Raw genomic sequence first — 11,708 nt, 5'->3', positions numbered from 1 at the left:
TGTGCACAACATCCCTCAGTGACATGTCAAATCCTTACCAAGGCAGCTGAACTCCTAAAGCTGTCCTCATTGGCAGGAAACTTGTCAGATTAAATTGCCACCTCTTGTCAGGTAAAGATGTATGATCAGATATCCCCTGCTGCTGATGACACAAACAGTCCTTTCACTTTTAAGTATTATGAATCTCCAGTGTTTCTTACTATGAGCAGAGATGTATCTCGTGGTGAGAGGAAATATTCCTTGCTGACCACTTTCAGCATGGTTTATATAAAATAGACACAGGAACACAAAACTCCTAAATTTTTAAAATTGTTTTGCTCAGTTTTCACTTTTTTTTCCAGGGTATTTGTTTATCTTTCTAGAGAATTAAAAAAATAAGCATTTTCATTGTCTCATGTGTCCTAAGTACTGTTTCCATAGAGCTGTCCAGATGCATATTTGCTATATCCAAAAGCCTGAGCATGGAAGTTGGACCCTTTCAGCCTTACCCTTTCTGTGCATTCCTGCCCTCTCCACTACACCCTAGAAGTAGAATTTTGCTAGAAAGAATCACCTGCTACTTTTGTGGGTCCTTGATTACACCCAAGATCTGAGGAAGAGACTAGGAAAGAGCCAAGCACCCTAAGGTTTTTTGGTATTTACACTGAATTATTACATTTATCAGAATTTTTCAAATAATTACAATTCCAAACCCTTCTGCTGACTTATTTAAAACATCGTCACAAAAAAGATGGCATATGGGGTATTCTATACTTCTCTAAACTTGGAGGAAAAACTAAACCCAAAGTATTTCTGACATACCTGCACAACAAAGTTTTGCTAGACTGCTTTATAAGCTGCATTTAAGCTTAAACAAGTTTAGCATTTCCACTTCTCACCCTCCAAGCTCTCTCTTATTTAGATCTGCAAAATAAGTTTCAAAAGTGTTTTTTTCCTTGAAAGAAGAAAGCAATAGCTCTACTGGGGAAAGAAATAATTCTTTTCCTCAATTTACAGTTTTCCAGTATTAACTAGAAGTTCGAGGCAATGAAACTTAGGGCTTTTTAGGCCAGACACACAAACTTAATTTTCCAAACTATAACAGTGCAGCTCAACAGAAGGTGGCACAAAAGTTTGATTCAACAGTTGAAGCCTGAAATTTCTAATAGCAGGCAGAAACTTTTCCAAAGTCCTCTGAAGCACTAGTGCTGATTAGTGCTGTATTTCCTCTCCTGCTTGCAGGAACACAGATTGCTTACTCTGTTCTCATCTCAAACTGAAATGGCTCCAAGCAGTGCCTGGGAGCATAATTAAAAAAAGTTGTGCCCCAGAGAAAGCTGCCGAGAAGCCTGAGCTGACTGAGAAATGCACTCACAGCTTTTCCAGCTGACAGCCAAGAGGAGCTGCACTCCAAGTTCAATAGATATCAGACACAAGACAATGCTGGGAATGGTATGGCATTCTACTAAATTTCGCAAGTTTCCCAAAGACAGGTGAATGGGAAGTTCAAACTACCAAAAATCAACACAAAATAGGTAAGAATCTAAAAATGGTAAGAGTAGGTATCAAGCAGTTTTTGGAAATGGCACAATTGGTGAATAAAATAATTCAAACTTCTTCATTGAAAGCTTAAATGATGATAAAATGTTCAAAAAGGGATGGTTTTTTACCCTCTTTTATCTCTTGCATAAAATGGACTCTTTCCACTAACCTTTCCTATGAACCTAGACCCCAATTTAGATAATTCCATTATCTTCAAAGAAGAAAGACATATTAGGAAAATGAAGCTATAGACTAATGGTACCTTATTAAAATCCTATTTACATAGAATTAACATAAATACAAGTTGGTAAACCATATGCTATCACATCTGTTCCTCTGTGTATTAATAACAAGACTGTCCCCTATAGGGCTCTCAAATTAATATGCATTAGAATATATTACAAAGTATTTGGATTCTCTTGACAATATAATTTGCAGCTAGATTATTTGTAGGCTTCTAGCTTGGAATTATTGCTGTTGCACTATACATCAGCTGTTTCTTCTAGTGTGATTAAAGTACAACACCTGTCTCTTCTGGTTATAAGACTTTATGGAATTGTGTCAATTTTCAAATGCTCAACTCCTTACAATTCAAGTATTTTCAGTTTGAATGTGTCCGAAGATTTCAGTCCTTTACCAACTACACCATCATTTAAGAACTTTGTTTTCCAGCTTCCAGGACATTTAATATATGTGAAACACCAGCAGTGTTTACTAATTAGGCTAGGAAAAAACAATCACATAAAAGAAAAAAAAAGCTTTAAATATGAAACTTAATAGATAAAAATTCCATTTCAGCCACCAAACATTCTATAAATGTATGTTTGGATTTCCAATGAAACTAACTTTTTCCAGTCTCCCTGTACTGGAAAAAGCAGGTGCCTGTATTAATGCCTCAGTGCCTCAAGACTGATGGCATGATGGGGAAAGGACTTCAGATGTGAATTAATAATAGTCTTGATGTAATACAGAGAAATATGCCCGAATTTTCAAAAACTATAGAGGAAATACACTGAATAGAAAATCTTACTGGAAGGCTGTTCTTACTGTTCAGGTTTACTTTCACAGCTCTGGATCCTGACACGTTATGTTTGAATTTTCAGGTGCTGCTAACAGAGGGAAATATCCAATATGGCATTCTCTATCCACGGAACCAGGAGGCACATTAATGAGAGCATCTTTCCTCCTGGTGCAGTTTTCCCTGCAGTTGTGCCCTGTGCAGCCTGTGCTCAGGAGCCAAGGGACACCAAGGGCAGCCTGCTCTGCTCCAGCTCTGCCACAGGAGCCCTGCAGCTGCTCAGGAGTCACACAAAGCTGACACAGAACACGTGAGTCCAGGTGTCAGGTGTGAACTGCACCTCTTCTGGGCTCAGAGGAGATTTAGAGTGGGAACAATAAAGATAAAACTGAGCAGTCCTCAGCTTGCTCCCCACTGGGTCTCCTTCTCCAAGATGGAATCCGCGTGGCTTTTGTTTTCATGCTGAAACAATCTTCTGCCTGGCACTCCAGTGAAAGATGCAGCGATGCTCTGCAGGACACAGGGTGGGCTGGGGCATCTCCTGCAATGAAAAACAGCCTTGAGAATAACAGATCAGCAGCAATATTCACTGCTTTAGGTAACAGAGCAGGAATCACAGTATTCAAAAAACAAATCAGTTGTGCAGTAGATGGATGAGAGCCATGCAGACGGGATTATAGCTGGTTTTCAGTTTTGGCCTGCAACTACCAAATTTTTTATGCTTTACTGTATACATTGTGCAAGGCTGTATTATGGATCAGATTGCTGCATAAGATATTACAGAAATATGTGAGCTTTAGACTTCTCACACTCTGTATCATCATGCCTGCAAGATTTCCTTCCCTTTTGCATATTCATTAATTGCTTGAGTTGTCCTCAAGTTCTGAAGTGTTTCTTTAATTTCCAGCCTAGACACAAATATAATGATTTTTCCAGCCAGAGACAAATAGATTGGATCAAGAATAATCCTACTGAGCTTTGAGTTCCTAAGCAGTGATCACAAAGGGTCTCTCAGTTATAGAACAGTGACCCTTTTGAATAGTATTCACATATAATTAATATAAGCATGTCTTAATAAACCATATGCTCACTCAGCTGCTCTTTGCTGTATTAATAACAAGGCTGTCCCCTAAGGGACTCCAAAATGAATGTATATTAGACATATGAATCCTAATAACCAGAAGGTATCACAGTTGTACTTGTCTTACTTTAGATAAGTATTTAATACAGCATTATTTTAATGACTTTAAGAAAACATATGTCCCTGTCAGCTCAAAAATGCAGTTTATGAGACTCAGGCTGAATATTGGATAAAAAAACCTCACCAATGCCATTCCTTCCCATTTTACATTAATGACTAATGGGATTGATAATAATGTGTATCTAATAATCTAATACACTTTAAAAGAAAAGGGAAAGTGACTATAAGGCAAAGTGCAACATAAAAAAACCTCTGAAAATATATAATTTCAGGTATCATTTGCTGTTGCTCATTACCTTATGACACAGACTATAACAGACTATTGCTCTTCACAGTATTAAAGTAGGCTAACCCATTTAAATAAAATTATCACTATTATCCCACACAAGAGTTCAGCTTGGAGTGATCTGAAAACAAACCATATTTGTTTTCTTATCTGATTTATCACATGCAATTTATTGTATGATATCCTAGCTCTCCCACACTTTCAAAAGCAAAAGTGGCAAAATGAAATTCTAATCAAGATCCTAGAGAGAGGGCATCTCTGAGTAAAAACAATAGACAAATATTAACTGGAATAAGAATTCCTGCCTATGTCACTTCCAAAGGAAAGCCTGATCACTGATGCTTTGTCTTTTCTAGGATGGTTCTCATAGGAAGCTTTGGCAGAGAGCAGACTGATGCTGCTGTGATTTATTAAGATGTGAATGTGTCTTTGTGTGATGGCAAAGAGCACAGTGGCAAAGCAGGGCCAGGGAGGTGCTCAGAGGGCGGGAGCAGCTCTGCAATGCAGCCAGGCTGAGAGAGCTGGGGCTGCTCTGCCTGGAGAGGAGAAGGCTCTGGGGAAACCTCAGAGCCCCTTCCAGGGCTTAAAGAGGCTCCAAGAGAGCTGGGGAGGGACTTTGGAAAAGGACCTGGAGAGACAGGATGAGGGGAATGGCTTCCCACTGACAGAGGGCAGGGTTAGACAGGATATTGGGAAAATATTCTATACTGCTGGGAGGTTAGTGAGAACCTGGCACTGCCTGAGGCACTGCAGGCTGCCCAGAGAAGTTGTAGATTCCCTGTCCCTGCAAGTGTTCAAGGCCAGGGTGGCTCTGTGAGTTTTGTTATGGTTGGATGAATAATTAATGAATAACTTTTTCTTGCACTGTTTCCCATGAACACCTTTTCTCACCTCCTATGTGCACTTTCATCCTGAGCCAGTTTTAAGTACAGATAGAAAAAGGGGAATTTTTTGGTGATTTTTTTTTTTGTTTTTTTCTTTTTTTGGGGGGGGGTTGGTTTTGCTGGAGAGAGGGACTTGTCTGCTGTGTGCAATAACCATAGGTACCCTGAGCAATGGGGAAACCATACAAATGTTAGAGGCACCCCAAATAATACACTCATGTTGGATGAAATTTGCAATTATCATTCTACCACTTCTGCAGCTCTGCATAATAGCTACAGCTCACAGAAGAGCTCAAAGTTACAGCTCCAGTTTTGTGAGCAGATGTGATCCCCACCTCACAAGATCCTCAGGTAGTTAACAATACACTTGTCATTTTGAATTGGATAAAAAGCAGCTGTTCTTTAAGCTTTCATTTCAAAGGAAATACATCCTGTTCTGCAACAAATGGCAATTAGCTGTCAAAAGGGGAATATTGAGAGCAGCTCTCCAGATAAAATGCTTTTGTTTATCATTAATTTATAACAATGCATCAAAAACTTGAGGGGTACAGGCAAGAGTCGTAGAATAATGAAGGCTGAATATTTTGATCAAAACAACTCCAGCAGGTTCAACATCTCCACTGGGCTAAGTTAGCTGAATTGAAATGTCTGGTCTCAATTGCTTGTTGCCGTGTTGTGCTTTCACCAGCTGACACGAGGAAACTTCTTTTCCTGACAAAAGACAAAACATTACTGCCAGCTGAGGTGACATTGTGTTCATTCAATAATGATACAAGGCCCTGAGGTTCTTCAGCAAGAAAGATAACAGAGAGAATCCTCATTAACTAACTGCAGAAGAATGAAGGTCAACCCACAGAGAGAATTTCATGCTTACATGTCAGTTAGAACATTTGTTCTTCATTAATTCTTTAAACCCAAGCTGGGATATCATCTAGCAGCATTTTAATGTCCTGCACTCCATCAGAAATAACTCTTAGGATGTGGGTTTCTTTGCACTGAGCTCAAGAGGCTTTTTTTAGAAGCCATTGACTTCACAATATTGGACACTAATAATGTTTTGGGATTATTACAAGACTGGATGTAATATAGGAAATAACAGTTTGGGTATTTCAAGATGAAATAAATGAGGATTGACATAATATATTCCAAGAAATTCACTATATGTACATATAAAGATACCATCATTGTTTTTATATTTGTTCACTACTTTGTTACTGCTGTATTTTTAAGTATTTTCTAGTGAATCAAAATATCTTATTTCTGTCAAGATTATACTCCCCATAGAGTGATAGAATTATATGCAAGATACTGTATTTTCAAATATGCAGATGCAACTATAAATATTTAGGTCTATTTACATCTGGGGACTTTTGGACTTATGCTGTGTAATTAACAACTAAAAAGATGATAGCCACAACTTTTTCTTAGACTTTACAAAAAAAATATCCATGTGCCATGTTGTGAAATAGTGTTCCACATTTTTCTCTCCCTGTGATGGTCGCAAAAAAATTTCCCAATCCAACAGCCTTCTGTTTCTGCATGATTGTTCAGATCAGTTCTCCTAGAAGTAAGGAAACATAAAGTACACTGTGTACGTGTATATGAGTGTGTAAATCTCTCTCTATATTTATATGTATCCATATCTATATGTTTAATGGATATCCTTTTGAAGATTTAGCTCTCTTTCTTATGATTAGAGCTTGACGACATTCTGCATAAAATAGGATGGTAAATGTGGGACTTGGGAAGAATTCCTGCAGAGCATGAGCACAAGCAGGGACCCTTATCTGGTTCTGCTCAAACTGCCAGAAGGTTCCACAGACCCAGCAGCCCTGCCAGGCCCTTGTGCCAGAGCAGGACTGAGGGGCAGCAGCTGAGGAATTCCCACATTTCCTGCCATCAGTCCTGGGAACCTCCAAGTACAAGACAGTAACATTCTATATATTTGCAGTTCTTTGGAATTTTTACCTCTCTCTATGCCATATGACTATTGTGCTCTCAGGTTTATTTGAACTGACTTGTTGCAATTAGAAATATCGGAGAGAAAATTTGGGAAAGAAATGGCCAGAGTTACTGCTTCAAATAGAGAGGCTTATCCTTGTATCAAGTTTGTTCTAAAGCAGTTTCTTGTAACCCCAAGTGGTTTGTCCTCAGCGTCTCATATTATTCATTTTATTGGTCATCTCTGAATTCTTGTCAGAAAAAGAAAAATATGATGGAGAGGTGACTGACAAGCAAGTATATTTTAACTGAGTGTCCTTTTACTGTTTCTTCCAAAGCCTTGGTGAGTTATCCTAAGTCTCCCTTTTAGCCAATGCTAACCTGATAGCAACATATTATTTTAGGAACACTGTTCAAATAGAGAATTAAATTTATATAAGAAATATATTCTTTTATAGCACTGTGCATTATTTTAGGAACACTGTGCACTCTTGTCTCTTTTCAGACTTTTGTTGATTTGTTTCAGGTTTAATCTGCAGGTGCCATTAGATTCCTAGATCAGCACAGAGTCCCAGTGCTCTCTGAAGGCAGCCAGGCAGGGGAATCTGACTGATCAGCATGCTGTCTAATCTAACCCTGAGATAAAAACATACAATTCTTTGCTTACATTTTCAAATGAGAACCTGGCGATAGGAAATGTTGTAATAGAAAAGCAGAGAAATAAAATTCTAAAATACCAAAACACTAAGGCACCTGAAAAAAAGCAGCCTCCAATTTAATTCACCTCTGTAGCTGTAATCCAAAGGAATAGTGAAGCAAAGCGTCTATTTGTGTCCTGGATCACGAAGCAGCTGCAGCCCTGAGTGGGTTTATCTTGCTGCCTTTTAAACTGTTTCCATCCAGCCTTGTCCACTACAAAATCCTCGGTTCAACACCCTTGTTTCTGCTGTCAGGCTGAGCTGCAAACATGACTTTTTCCACCCTCCCCTGCACCTGCAGAGCTCTGATGTCTGTTCCTCACTCACACAGCCCAGCAGACAACTGCTCTTCTCTTCCATGTCTCCCTTTTATTAGCAAGGCACCAAATTATAAACTATTCTCTTCCCAAACTTGTCCTGGTTGGCTTGAAAGGAGATCCCAGAGCCTGCCTGCCACAGCTACTGCAAAGCAAGGCACCTGAAACACTCAGGAAGAGCAGCAGTGTGAGCTGTGTGCTCCATGTCCTAAACACCACCTGAGAGCAGCAGTGTGAGCTGTGTGCCCCATGTCCTAAACACCACCTGAGAGCAGCAGTGTGAGCTGTGTGCTCCATGTCCTAAACACCACCTGAGAGCAGCAGTGTGATCTGTGTGTCCCATGTCCTAAACACCAGCTGAGAGCAGCAGTGTGTGCTGTGTGCTCCATGTCCTAAACACCACCTGAGAGCAGCAGTGTGAGCTGTGTGCTCCATGTCCTAAACACCACCTGAGAGCAGCAGTGTGAGCTGTGTGCTCCATGTCCTAAACACCACCTGAGAGCAGCAGTGTGTGCTGTGTGCTCCATGTCCTAAACACCACCTTCTCCATTGGTTAAATGAGCTTTGCTTGGTTGTATTTTATGCAAGCTGTTACAGCTCTAGAGCTCAGTCCCCAAGGGGACTGGGTGCTAGAAGCCAGTTCGCTCTCAGACCAAGGCCGCGGGTTAGCTCTTAGCAAGCAGGGAATATTCAGCTCTTAGTGATTAGGTAGTTCTTGTGATTTCAGCTTTGCTTGCTAGGTAGCTTTTCTCTTGGCTTAAGGCTCCAGCAGACGGTAGAGAGAGGAGAAGCAGAAGACGCTGGCTGTTCCACGAGTATGGCTTTATTGTAGGGTCCGTGAAGGGTCTCAGCTCTTCTTCTTCCGAGTTAGTAGGGGTACAGTATGCTACTTTTATACCCTTGGCCTAGATTCAATCTTGACTAATGGCAAAAGTGTTAGAGTGACCATAAGTGACCAATAGTAGAGTTTAACACAATATTGCCTTACATGGCTATAGGGATAAAGTACAAGGCGGATGTCCCTGGAGACAGGAAACTTTGCCGCTGTGTCAGCATTCTATTCTCCAAGGGGCCCTGGCTAAACCTGAGGGGTTTACTACAATTGGTTCTACCTCAGCCCTCTCCTCTGCTGCTGCCTGGTCCCTCCTGGCTGGGCTGGCCTTGCTCCTGGCAGGTGTCAGTTCACATTTAATGGTCACAAGACCCTGACAGAGAGACACCTGCCATTCCATCCCACTCTACTGGGGTGTGCCAAGCAAATCAAGAAGGAGAAGTGATAGAATAAATTTACTGCTACACTTGGGTAGTATGTCCATCTTAGCTGGATTTACACATTCCTCAAACCTCTGTCATAATAAAACTGACATATACAAAAACCCCTCACATCTGTACTAATTTACAAAAAGAGAACTGTAACAGTGTTCATAATTTACAAAATTAGCCTGTTCAGCTTCAGCTTTTTTTTTTTTTTAATTCCAGTCTAATGTTGATCAACAAAATGGCTTTACAAAGGGGAAGTTCCTTACCTAATAGCCAGATGAAACACAGACAGTTCTCTGCAACACAGATCCAGAAGCTTCTTTAATTTCTTCTCTTGTGCTTGCACGCTTTAGAGCACAGGATTTGGTTTCCCCTCTTCTCTGCTGAACAATTACGAAGTAACATTTGGTCTACTTAGCAAATGGTGCAATTTCCTCTTTCATTTTCATTCATTTATTTATTTTATAATGAAGAGAGAGCTCTCCTAGTGAAGGAGCAATTACCCAGCACCTTCCTCTGGGATCTCTCTGGGAGTGAGGAGCAGAGGCACTCAAACATGATTCCAATCCACCTTTGCCATCATCCAGGGGCAGAGTCGATCTCAAGAGCTGCTGACAAACCCAGAGGCCTTGCAGGCACTCACATGAGTTAAGTGTGTTAATGGTTTCCTAATCAAAACAAAAGCCACAAAGTTCCTATCGAACACACCCGGTAATTACTGACAGACTATAAATGTGTGTGGGAAGTTCATAGTCCATCCCTTAAAGTTTATCAAAAATAAAATTTTCAAAAAATACCTGAGTGTCCTGAAATTTTCATAGCAGAGTTTCTGAACTGAACTGTGAAAATGTCAAATTTTAAGGTATCTTGGAGTAGTTTTCCACCAATATCAGCTGAATGGGTTAATGTTAATCGGTTTAGATAACCTTATCTGAATTTAAATGAAAGCAAGAAAAGTGAGAGATTTTTCTATTTTTATTTTTTGGGGAATACTGAAATATCACATAACAAAAGCAAGTTCAACAATGTAAAATAATACAAATTCTGTTTTAGGAGGATATACAGGTTAACCCTGAACCAATAATTTTCTGAATTCTATCCTACTATTTTACATTCACAAACCTTTCAGTAGTGGAAAATTATTCCTTTTCTTCTCCAGTAAAAGTGTTAGTCAAAATAGCATTCTTTCATTATTTTTTTTAGATAAAAATTTATGTCAACTAGATAAAACATGATCCAAAAAGTCTTCTTAAAATATCACAGCATTTAATGTTCCATTGCTGGATGGGGCTGTGCACTTCATGGAGGTTACATACTGCATTAAGAAAAGTGAATATTTATTCAACATGCCAAATCAAGTTCTTGATTATTTTGTCCTTTTGAGAAAACTCCAAAAAGGAGATTTGAAATCCTGTCATCCAAATCTGCCCCAGTTTACAACTTCCTGTTAGTGGCTGAAGAAAATATAAGATAAGAGTATCAGTTCTACTTCACATACATTTAAATAGATTGGAGGAATACATTTTAAACTTTAGAAAATCTTAATCAACACAAGACTCTTTATACAAGTACTGCTATCATGTGTTATTGGGTAAACAGATTTTTTTCCCTTCCATCAATCTAAGTCTATTTATTTAGAAATTACTGGGTTATTAGAACTGCTATCTTGTCTCTTGCATTTAATTTTCAATCTGCATTACATTTAGATATCCAAGTGACAGAGAAAGAGGCGGATGGTTCCATTTCTGTAGCTTCCAGTTCTGTAAAATGAATCTCAGTGTGAAAAATTAAGATTAATGGGCTTCATAATCATTTTGTTCTGCTGAAGCCAATTTGAATAAAAGGGAAAAAGAGTTTATATATGAAAATATCTTTGATATCTTTGGATAAAAATAAGCATTTTACATGAGTTTGAGCTCATGCACAAATTGCCATTTTATTTTCTCCCTCACCTGTGTGAAGCCCCATTAGCATTTGCACAATGGCTTTCAGGATGTTCTATTTCAAACTGTTATCTAAAGGATGTGCAGGAAATGGCCTGGGAGAGCATGAAGAGTGGAGCAGCTGACTGCCACTCTGGGTATGTGATTTTAGGATTCCATGGACATGCAGATCTTTCCACAGATAATTTATCTTCTTTCTTTGAAGGGTAGAATGGTTCAGCCTGGGATGGATGCAGCAATTCTGACCCCCAGCTGCCTACCTGGCCCTCTCTGAGGCACCTGCTGTGGGCGTTTTGTAGTTTTTTAAGGGTGCCACGTGTCAAGAGTTTTGCCTTTGGGTTTAAGAACCCAGAGATGCTGTGAGGCCAGTGCAGGAACAGCTGAGAGCTCCCTGCACTGGAGAGGGAAGGTCTGAGAGAGGGGTGGTGAGACCATGCCCCAGAAATAAACCATCCCCATTACCTGCCAGAGGCGTGGAACTGCTGGCAAAGATCATGGGCACAAATTTGGGATAATGGGCCTTTTCTTTTTTCTTAGAAAAAAACACACTTTATTGTGTAACATAGAAGTGACTTTTGATCAAATCTAATACAAATTAAAACTCTTCTAATATCAGTTGTATAACACTTAATGTATAAT

The sequence above is a fragment of the Zonotrichia leucophrys genome, chromosome 13, assembly GCF_028769735.1.
Source record: "Zonotrichia leucophrys gambelii isolate GWCS_2022_RI chromosome 13, RI_Zleu_2.0, whole genome shotgun sequence".
In the NCBI taxonomy this organism is placed as follows: domain Eukaryota; kingdom Metazoa; phylum Chordata; class Aves; order Passeriformes; family Passerellidae; genus Zonotrichia; species Zonotrichia leucophrys.
This window is presented reverse-complemented; position numbering follows the sequence as displayed.